At 38.0% G+C, this 10,675-nt stretch overlaps 1 long non-coding RNA gene across 1 annotated transcript; it reads left to right on the forward strand.

The window, feature by feature from the left end:
• Positions 1-5,557: 5,557 nt before the first annotated feature.
• LOC307027767 lies at positions 5,558-9,268 on the forward strand. Its single transcript, XR_013804750.1, has 3 exons — positions 5,558-5,716; positions 6,597-7,413; positions 7,877-9,268. It is a non-coding gene; the product is annotated as an uncharacterized lncRNA (long non-coding RNA).
• Positions 9,269-10,675: the final 1,407 nt, after the last annotated feature.

The raw sequence follows: 10,675 nt of genomic DNA on the forward strand, positions 1-10,675 counted from the left end.
AATATTATTATTATGAATAATAATAATTATAATAATAATAATAATAATAATCATCGTAATCATAATAATCATCATAATCATAAAGTGTCAATGTTTGTGTGTTTAAAATATGGAATGCACCCAGAACTAGAAAATGCATTTCCTGCAGAAAATGCGTGCGATTGTTGTAAACTGTGAACATTTGTGGCAGAATTTAGCTGAAAATGCAGAAAAAGCTGAATATGTAGCTGCTTTTAGCTACAAAAATGCAGAAAAAGCTGAATATTTAAAATAAAAGGTTTAAAAAACGGTATAAACAACAACATGTATAGCCTCGATGTCCTGAAATAGCTGAATAATCAACACGGCATTTCGTGTTATAGTCACGAGTCTCACGACATTTAATCTGTTGATTCGTGTTCACCAACGCGATTTTCCCCTTTTGTTCGTGTCACACAGAACGATTTTAAAAGCAATGTATTTCTATTGGTAGTATGTTTCGTGCCTGCACCACGTCTTTTTGTCCGGTCGGGTCTTGGAAGACCGGAAGCTGTGGAGTTCATAAAAACGTCTTCTTACTCAATATCAAGCTACGAACATTGTTTTTATTTTAAATCGTATAATGTCTGACTTTTTTTGCCATCAGTGAGGAAAAGAAATGGGCTCAGAGCCTCAGAATACTGAAATCTGTATTTACTCAACAATAACACACAATTATCCTTGTTTTTATTTATTTGTTTAATTCCATAATCACGGGCTTTTTTGTCCGTCCATCAGGAACTGAATTTCAAAATAAAAATAACCGGAAACAGACGTAGGCCTATAAGGGACATTTCGAGCATCATCGAGTTTAGGATGGCCGAAGACACTACACTACCCATAATCCCCAGCTATCGTTTAGGACTACAGTCCCCGTGATTAATCTTCAAGCTCTGGGATTGGATGTTGGAGTGGCAGTGCGCCAAGGTTACGCCGAGCGTCAAACAGCTCTTTGAAATGGAACGAAACCACGGCAGACCATCGAAAACTTGACTCGAACGCCCCCCCAGAACTACACATGCTGGCTATTGTGTTTCGCAACATGTTCTATGGGACGTCTCTACTGGGAACGTTTTCGTTTTTCCCACAATTAGAAGTTGCCAGTATTAAACACATTGGTGTTATCAAATTTAAAACATATAATTAATAAATGGGTGAAAATCGCTCGTGTACATAATGCGCAGCATTAATATATACCCACATGACAGCTCATTGTTACTTTGTAATTCTACTCCACTACAATTCAGAGGTTAACCTGGTATTTTTACTCCACTACATTTATTTGAGTTACTTTGCAGATTCTGATTAATGATGTGAAATATAAACAACCCTTAAATCAGACTTTAGTTACACCTGAGTAAAATTCCGGGAAGGTGATTGTCAAGTGCCAACAATCAGGAGAGATATTTGATAGTTCGTGCTTGAGAAGACTAAACATTTATCTGCAGATCTTTATAAAGTATATTCATTACTCGTTATTCTCTAATAGTTATTTAAAGACTGTATATAATGGCTATTTTGCACATCCCCTTCAAGATTTCAAGATTTTATAAGGTTTATTGACATATCATATTATACACAACGACGGTGTAGTTATGCAATGAATGAAAAACTTGGGTCGCAGCTTCCTCAACAGTGCATTACAAGACATCTTTCAATATGTGTATATACCTCCACCATTACACTGTCGTATTCTGCAGATTTCTTATTCTATCTAAATAATAGTATAATTAATATGTATAATATCAGTTAAAATAAGTGCTTCAACATAGTTAACATTGCAGGAAAGCAATATATTAGACGTTAATATTTAAAAGAAGACCTTAATCTAAAGTATGTTTTAATGTTTAAATAAAGGTTAATTAGTTTGTCTGTTTTGCACATCCTCATATTAATATCTTTGTACATCCGGCACTAAACTGTTTTATTGTAGAGATCACTTACAGTATCTTCTTGATTTTTTATATTCTATATTTCTATCATTGACCTTCTACTTTCCCCATATGAAAGTATGTACTCTTAATATGTTTTTCATCAAATATAACACATAAAAACAATAATTCAATAACGTGCTTTAACCACTAGGCGGTGCACACAAGGTACACACAGCCATAATAACTTTTTATTATTAGTGTTGGACACTTATGTATGTATAACATCTGAAGATGTTCATGTTTTCACATACATTTTACAGCATATTGCTATATTATTTCAGACTCAGTATTTACATTATTATATTCAAAGAAAATCAGTAATATCTTCAAAAACTACAAGTCCTTTTCTATCAGCTGTGCACCGTGATGGTGTAAATATAACCTATCTACGAATTAGATCAAATGTAAAAGTCAGCCGAATTAGTGTTGATACTGCAAGGAGATGTATTGTGTGAAGAGAAATGGAAGATGTTGTTTAATTGCTGATATATTTATGATCCAAGTCACATATTCAGTTTCGGCGGCATTTCTTCCAGTTTGTCCAGAAGTCTTCTAATCAGGGCTCTATAAATAAAGAACTAGGGCAGATGTGTAATATTTCATGCAGCCGAACCGTGTATTACAATGCCGTTATGTGATGACTTCCAACGAGAAAAGCAAGCACACACACATAATAAAGTATTATTTTATTTTAAAAGAAAATGTTTTTCTGATTTCATATCGCATAAACACCATATCCCAGCGTGCATTGCGGCTAAAACATCCAATTACCGAGCTTAAACCATAGCTGAGGATCTTGGGTAATCAGTTCAGTGTCTGTGCAATGATTCTCGAAATGTCCCTTATAGGCCTACTTTCTCAATACAAATGTTGATAAATGTAATTTCCCTCTGTTTTTTCACAAATAGAATTAAGGTTTCCCAAATCTAAAACTGTAGGTATAGTGGTTTTAGATCAGGACCTGGTCTAATGTGGTCTAGATGTAAAAAAAAGCTGCGAAATCTCCCCTTTTTGTATTTTCACAAATAGAATAAAGGTTTTACAAATCTAAAACTGTGTTATAAAGAATGTTTAGACTCCCCTGGATAATTCTAGTCCAAATAAATCGGCTATGCAGCGATTAAAGCGCCTGTCACACTTTGGGAACCACTGCATTAATTCAACATTGGATTTTGGTTCAATTGGTTATTTTTAATTTTTGCGAATTAACATTTGAATTGTGCAGCATTGCACATGTGCAGAATAGACTATTCTAACCGGCGTGTGTCCTTCAGCATAGCCTAGTTCTCAAACCGTCTGGAAGATTTGAACTGAGACATTCTATACACTGTAAAAAAAGATCCGAATTTTACAGGAAATAATTAATGTTTTACAGTAATTATCATGTTTTTTTTAAATAACTTGCAAAATCCTGTACAATTACAGATATGAACTATAAATTAACAACCCAAAACATTATTTTAAGTATTTTGACAATAACAACAAATAGCATTTATTTCATTTTTTTTTTTTAAGTAAATGTACTATATGATATTTACAGTATTTTTGCACTTTCAGAAAATACATGCAGACGTACGCCGACAGCCAGAGCTACGGCACTTGAAATAGAATTCAGCCAAAACAACCATTGACAACTTCAATTTTCATCACTTTGCATAACTTGCATTTGGAGATGATGCAAACAAATCTGTTTTCTGACTTGAGCCCACCTTTGAACTGGGGGTATGGGGGGTGATATTGCGTTTTTGTGGACTGTGCATGGTGAATTCATTACATTTATTGCAATTGAACATAGAGACATTCTTCAGGTAGTCCTTGTTTGAAATACATTTCATTTGTAAACAAGGGCACACACACACACACACACACACACACACACACACACACACACACACACACACACACACACACACACACACACACACACACACACACACACACACACACACACACACACACACACACATATATATATATACATGATTTATTTGAGTTACTTACATTTATTAAACGACTTAATTCTGCATTATGTGAGTATGTGAGATATTTTGACTTTGGACAGAAACAAATTGCAATTGGCTACTTCACATATTGCTTTGAATGTGATTGGTTAATATAAACATCATCGAAGAAACCTGCCAATGAGAACTGTCCGCGCCTGTCGTTCAAATTTGAAACATCCACGTCAGTTTGAGCGGGTCGGTTTGCCAACTGCCAATAAACACCAAAGAAGAAGAAGAAGAAGAAGTTTGATTGGGTCTCCATGCGCAGCTGCTCACTCTGTCTGTATGTCTGCTCCAGGAGTTTTTGGATTGATGTTTTACATCTACCCTTTTAATATGAGCAGCGGGACGTCAACAGAGAATGGAAGACTTGAGATCATGTGAGTCCTGCGACTGTAATCGAGTTAAACATGTATTTAGATAATCCCTAGTTTGTGAATGTTTAATTTTGTATTTACGGTTACGTTTCTTCTTCTAGTTCAGTGAGTTTTGAGTGATGAGACATATACTTTAAGGGAATCTGTGGAATCTCAGCTTTCATATGATACGTTTGTGCAGATAGCATGAAGTAGAAAAGATCGCTTTTGCCAGTTATGTGCTAAAGTTGTGTTAGCCCCGTTAGCTGTTTTCGCTAAGTGGTGATTTGCTTGGTGTTAGACTTGTGTTTCGTTTAGGTAAAATGGTTAACGTCAGTTAGCTGAGTTTCTTCCCGTTAAGTGAGTAAGCATCATTAATAGGTTGTTAAATGTTAAGAAGCCCTGAGATGCTGTTTCTTGAAAGATGTTGCGTCTTCCACCGCCGGCGGGACAATCGGGCTTTACAGGTTAACAAGGTGGCTGCTAACGTTAGCTTACAGCTTATTGCAGTGCTGCCGCGCCACCCTCTCGTCTCCAACGCGGGACAATTACACATAAACGCGCAGCGGGGTGTCACAGTGTTGTCGCCAATCTTATTGTAAAGTTTCACAGCTTTTTTACAGCGGAATCCAGTTTGTTAATATTCAGTAGCCAACAGCTAACATAGCATAAACTGCCTACCGCTAACGTTAGGCTAACTTGCTAGTTAGCTCTGCTCTATATATTACAAGCTAACATGACTAGCTAATGTAACAGTGTATGAACTAAAATAGTTGTTGTATTACTACATCATACATGCTTTGTCCAAATCTCTGCTAAAATAATTATTTTTAACAAAATTATTATTAAAGTATCTTTATTCTTTTGCATTTTTATCACACTTGACATAAACTATTTTAGTTCATCAATTAGAACGGGCGAATTAAAATAATGATTTGTGGTAATCAAAAACAATGTATTTAAAGAAACACTCAGCCATGCATGAAATAACATAGGAAAAGAATACGGATCATTTTTTACCCATATTGTGCCTTAGAAGTGTAGTGACACAAACATGATTTTTATTAAAAAAGTAAGAAAGGAAAAATAAAAATTAGAATTGGTGTTGATCAAAAAACAGGTTAATTGAGGAATACCTGGAATCCTGAATGATTAAAGTAATTTATTGCAAATATATTTACAATTTAAACTAATTCGGGTCACTTTTGATACATGTTGGTTGTATGTTGTGTAACAAAGGGTTACCATGACAGCTGTGATGTTCACTCTTTTGACAGAGCACCAGTGGACAGTGAAGACTATGGAAGAGATGATGTGATGCTGAAGCCAGCCGGTGACTCCTCATCAGTCTCTCCAGGCAGCACCCAGCTATTCTTCCATCTTGCAGATGAAAAGACTTTGATATGTGAGTAATAACTAACTTGTGTCTAACATAATATTGAATGTGGTTTAGTAAAATATTTAAAAATACCCCACATTGTACAAGTACAGGACAATCAGACCTTGTTCAACAAAGATCATCAGACAATTGTTTTGTCTTTTTAAGGTACAGCCGCAGCAGAGAGTCTGAGTTTGAAGAAAACACTAACATTTTATTTAGTGTTGTTTAATCAATCAATATTTACTGGTCTTGAATTTCCTCACTGGATTACAAAATGCTCGAATCTTGTTGTGTACAGGGACATAATGAAGATTTCATCAACTGAAGATGAAAATATAGATTGAGTGATATGTACCATTTTAAGGAAATAGACTGTTAGCGGTATTGACCGAAGTTCCGGAGCTGTAGCTAGGGGCTGCTAATGAAAACTCAAGTGCTCAATTTGTTACGTTTGCTTTTTTGTTAAGAATTTACCTAGCATATATTCTTCTTCGAAATCCCAGTTGTACTTCGCTAACACGCAGTGCCTGGGAGGGTGCGTTTAATGGTTCCCACCCTTAACACATTTATGGACTAGGTCATGTTAGACAAGCAATCCAGTGGTTAGTTTTAGGGTAAGGTCCATTGTTTGTTTTTTTAATGTATTCACTTTAAGAGAAAGGGATTTCAGAAACAAGTCTCACACGTTTGGCTCGAGGTAAAATTAACAAAAGCTAACTGTTGTTAGACTATGTTCCCCCTTCTAGACTTATGAAATAATCAATGCCCTTGGGATGCTCTCAATAACGTGTGTGTGTGTGTCAAAGGTCCATCATACAAGATTTAGGGGATCTATTGGCAGCTGCTGATAATAACATCCATCATTATGGTTTACTAATAGTTATCACTTCACTTCCTCCTCCAGCACCAGGACACAGCAGGAACCTACGCCAGGATCCTGTTTGTGGACTTCAGCTCTGCCTTCAACACCATCATCCCGGCTCTGCTGCAGGACAAGCTCTCCTAGCTGCACGTGCCCGACTCCACCTGCAGGTGGATCACAGACTTCCTGTCTGACAGGAAGCAGCACGTGAGGCTGGGGAAACACGTCTCTGACCCCCGGACCATCAGCACTGGTTCCCCTCAAGGCTGCGTTCTTTCCCCTCTACTCTTCTCCCTGTACACCAACAGCTGCACCTCCAGTCACCAGTCTGTCAAGCTCCTGAAGTTCAGACGACACCACCCTCATCGGACTCATCTCTGGTGGGGACGAGTCTGCCTACAGGTGGGAGATGGACCATCTGGTGACCTGGTGTGGGGAAAACCACCTGGAGCTCAACACTCTCAAGACAGTGGAGATGGTTGTGGACTTTAGGAAGAACGCAGCCCCACCCGCCCCCATCACTCTGTGTGACTCTCCAGTAACTGCTGTGGAGTCTTTCCGTATTTTTAATTTGTAAAAGTAGAAATTAAAATTGTCCGCAGGATTGCAGGTTTTTTTTGTGTTTTTTTGCCAGTCTTTTACTGAAGCATGTTCCTGGGATCTGACCTGTTCTTTATCCTCCTCATTACTATACACAACGTCGAATTTTGTATAAATTCACTACGGCACTAAACTAATTGATATGTTTGTGTGTTTCCACTGGGTACTCCTTAGACATCTGACATTGTGTCTCACCGAAAGACAGCAGCACTGAGAGGCCTGCCGAGATGACACAACCAAGTTTCTTCTGGAGTGTTTGGTAAGTAATACTAACTGTAGGAAATACACTTACACAATACCAGTAATATTGCTTAATGTAGCTTAAACATGTTATGACCTCATAGCTTATGCTAATCATTTTATGCATAATACACTTTGTGTAAGATTTAATTTTGAGCCCAGAGATGTTTTCACCTCATGAACCCGAGCGCGATGAGTTCACCCAAAATTAAAAATAAATATCAGCGCTGTTTGAGCAACAGCCAACCCGATACAGCTGGCCATCGTTGTCTGGTGTTCTTTGTCAGAAAATACTTCTTTATAGAACTCGGCACAACAAGGTTGGTGGGTGATAGCAGCCGTGCTGTTGAGTTGCAATTATAACTTCCACAAGCTGAATGTTAAGACTCAGTAGCTCGGTGCTAAAGTTAGAATCAGTGGACATGTATTTTGTCGTTTAGTTTTCCAGAGCACTCATTCATGCATATTTCACTTTTCCTCAGGACACTGACCATGAAGAACGATTGCTCAGAGGTGTGTCTGTGGCCATCCTCACCGTCATTGAAGATGATGATGCCGCCATATCATCAAATGTGCGAGACGTGGCTGTTGTGTTGGAAGGGACCATTGTACTGCATGACCTACCAGACCTCTACTGCCTTTGCATACCTCTGTGGCATACTTTATGCAATGAACATGGATTATCCAAAGGAGATGAGGTATACCTTTGAAGCCATTCAGAATATCTTTTACGAGCTTGGCTCTCGATGCTCGCAGCGCATAAGGTCTCGGAAAACAAAGCTTTTGCTGTGAATGTTAATGGGGAAGCCAGACATGACTTTAACCTATATTTCGCCTGTTCTAGTGCATTTCATTTAATTGTTTATTTGGCAGGGACAATGCACAGTAATGAACACTTTGTGTGAATGTTTTGTGTGCTAAAGTAAACAAAAGATGTACAAAATGTTCATATAATTGAATTAAATCCTAATAATTAACTGAATAAATAATGGCTCTTTTTTTGTTTGTTCATTTTAGTTCATTTTCAATGTCTGACATCAATGTTTATTTTCAATCTTCAGCGTGACCATATCTCAAATGTTGATTCAATGACTTTTTGCTATCTGGCTGGATGATTGCCTCTCTTTTAAACTTCATGTCAATAACCTGCTTAAAGAACTGAGGGTTAGGCTAGGTTTCTTTTTCAGGAACAAGTCCTGCTTCTCTCTTGAGGCCAGGAAAAGGCTCTGTGACCTTTTGACCTGTGCTGGACTCTGGGGATCTGGTCTATATGAATGCACCTGCCCATCACCTGATCAAGTTAGATGCTGCGTATCACAGTGCACTGAGATTTGTGACAAACTAAAGTATTAACCCATCACTGTACCCTGTATGAAAGGGCTGGTTTGCCTTCACTAACTGGGAGGCTCAGTCTCTGGTACATGTTCATCTACAAAGCCATGTTAGGGAAACTTCCATCCTACATCTGCTCCCTGATCTCACGGCGAATTGTAAGTGGCTACTGCCTGAGATCTGTGCTGTGGTTTTATTAAATGTGCCAACTGCTAGAACTGTCTTAGGAAGATAGCTTTTACATGCGCAGCTCCTCTGTCTTGGAATAGTCTGCAAATGAAATGGAAACTGAGCAATCTGGTGCCACTAAATGTTTTTAAAGCTCGGTTGGATGCTACTCAGTCGGATGCTGTTGGAACCTGTTCTTGTGGATAGTTATTGTAAATTGTAATCCCTGTATTGATGCTGTATGATGTCCTTTTTGTTGTTTTATGTTTTTATGTTTCATGTGGAACCTACTTGAGCAGGTCTCCCTCGAAAAAGAGATCAATGATCTCAATGGGATACACCTGGATAAATAAAGGTTTGAAATGAAAATGGTTGTCCCTGTACCAGGTCTATAGCAGAATACATTAATTATTGACAGGGTATTACTCAAAGACTACACGATAAAAGTACTTGATTGTACTTGTGGTAGTAGTCCAGCAGTACCACTTTCACTGAGAACTTATGGCTAATAATCATTTTATCCCTCATCAAACATAGCAAATACATGAATTATTGTACTCGGGAGGGAAGTTTGACAGTATTACTAAAAAAGTACACAGTAAAAGTACATGATTGTACTTGTGGTAGTAGTCTAACAAGTACTGAGTCCAACAGTACCAATTTTATTAAGAACTTATGGTAAAACATATTTTTATCGAAAAATATAGCACAAAAACATACATTATTGTATTCTTGTACTAGCGTCAGTGCCGCTTCTCGGCGATCACCGTAAAGACGCTATTAATCGCTGCTCATTTGACCAACGGCTGAGTTGACCGCAGTCAAAATATGGAGAGGTTGTTTATCTTCAAACGGATCTATCGTTTTTCTGATTTTAAGATCTGTCCAGTGTTTCTGCTTTATTAATTTCATGAGCACCGCTTATAAAATGTCCCACGATCATATACTTCACACACAAGCATTCGCACACTCGCACCAACAAAAACACACACAAAGCAGAAACAGAAATATGTATTTTTCTAGGCAAAACACACACTGACTGACTTCCCACGGACAATATTTTAACAGTAGGCACTGAATACCCGACTGTCTTCGAGACGTTGCTAAAAACATTGCAGGAGAACGCCCCCTAAGGCTCTCCCTCACAGAGCTGAACTGACCAATCAGAATCTGGGTCCCGCCTGCTTCATTTGCATATGGCTCACTAGTGAACGTGTATGCCATACGCGTTCACTAGTGAGCCATATGAACGGCGACTAGTTAACTAGTGGATACATATTAAAGCTTACACGTTAACTAGTGAAGGCAGAATGTTCACTAGTTAACTAGTTGCCGCCTCCTTTGACCTTACTAGTTAACTAGTGAGGCTCAAAATGTGCACTAGTTAACTAGTGAGGTCCAAAGTGTCCACTAGCTACACTAGTGCAATGGTTTTTACCTTACTAGTTAACTAGTTACACACACTTTATCTCACTAGTTAACTAGTGGAGCCTTAGAGGAGTCACTAGTAAACTAGTGACACAGATGTTTGTCTTACTAGTTAACTAGTGGAGGGCAATTTTTCTCACTAGTGAGGTTCTGTTATCAACATGTTAGACTTTGACCTTACATGTTACACATTTTTCTTACATGTAAGACCTTTCCTTCAACTAGTTTGGCTTTTGTTGCACTAGTGAGCAACTGTACGCGACTAGTTAGCTATTGATTCAACATGTATGGCTTTGTCTTAAACTAGTGGATCTTTTGAGCCCACTAGTTGTGCTTTTCTTCTCACTAGTTCA

The sequence above is a fragment of the Notothenia rossii genome (genome assembly GCF_949606895.1).
Source record: "Notothenia rossii genome assembly, contig: scaffold_27, whole genome shotgun sequence".
Taxonomy (NCBI): domain Eukaryota; kingdom Metazoa; phylum Chordata; class Actinopteri; order Perciformes; family Nototheniidae; genus Notothenia; species Notothenia rossii.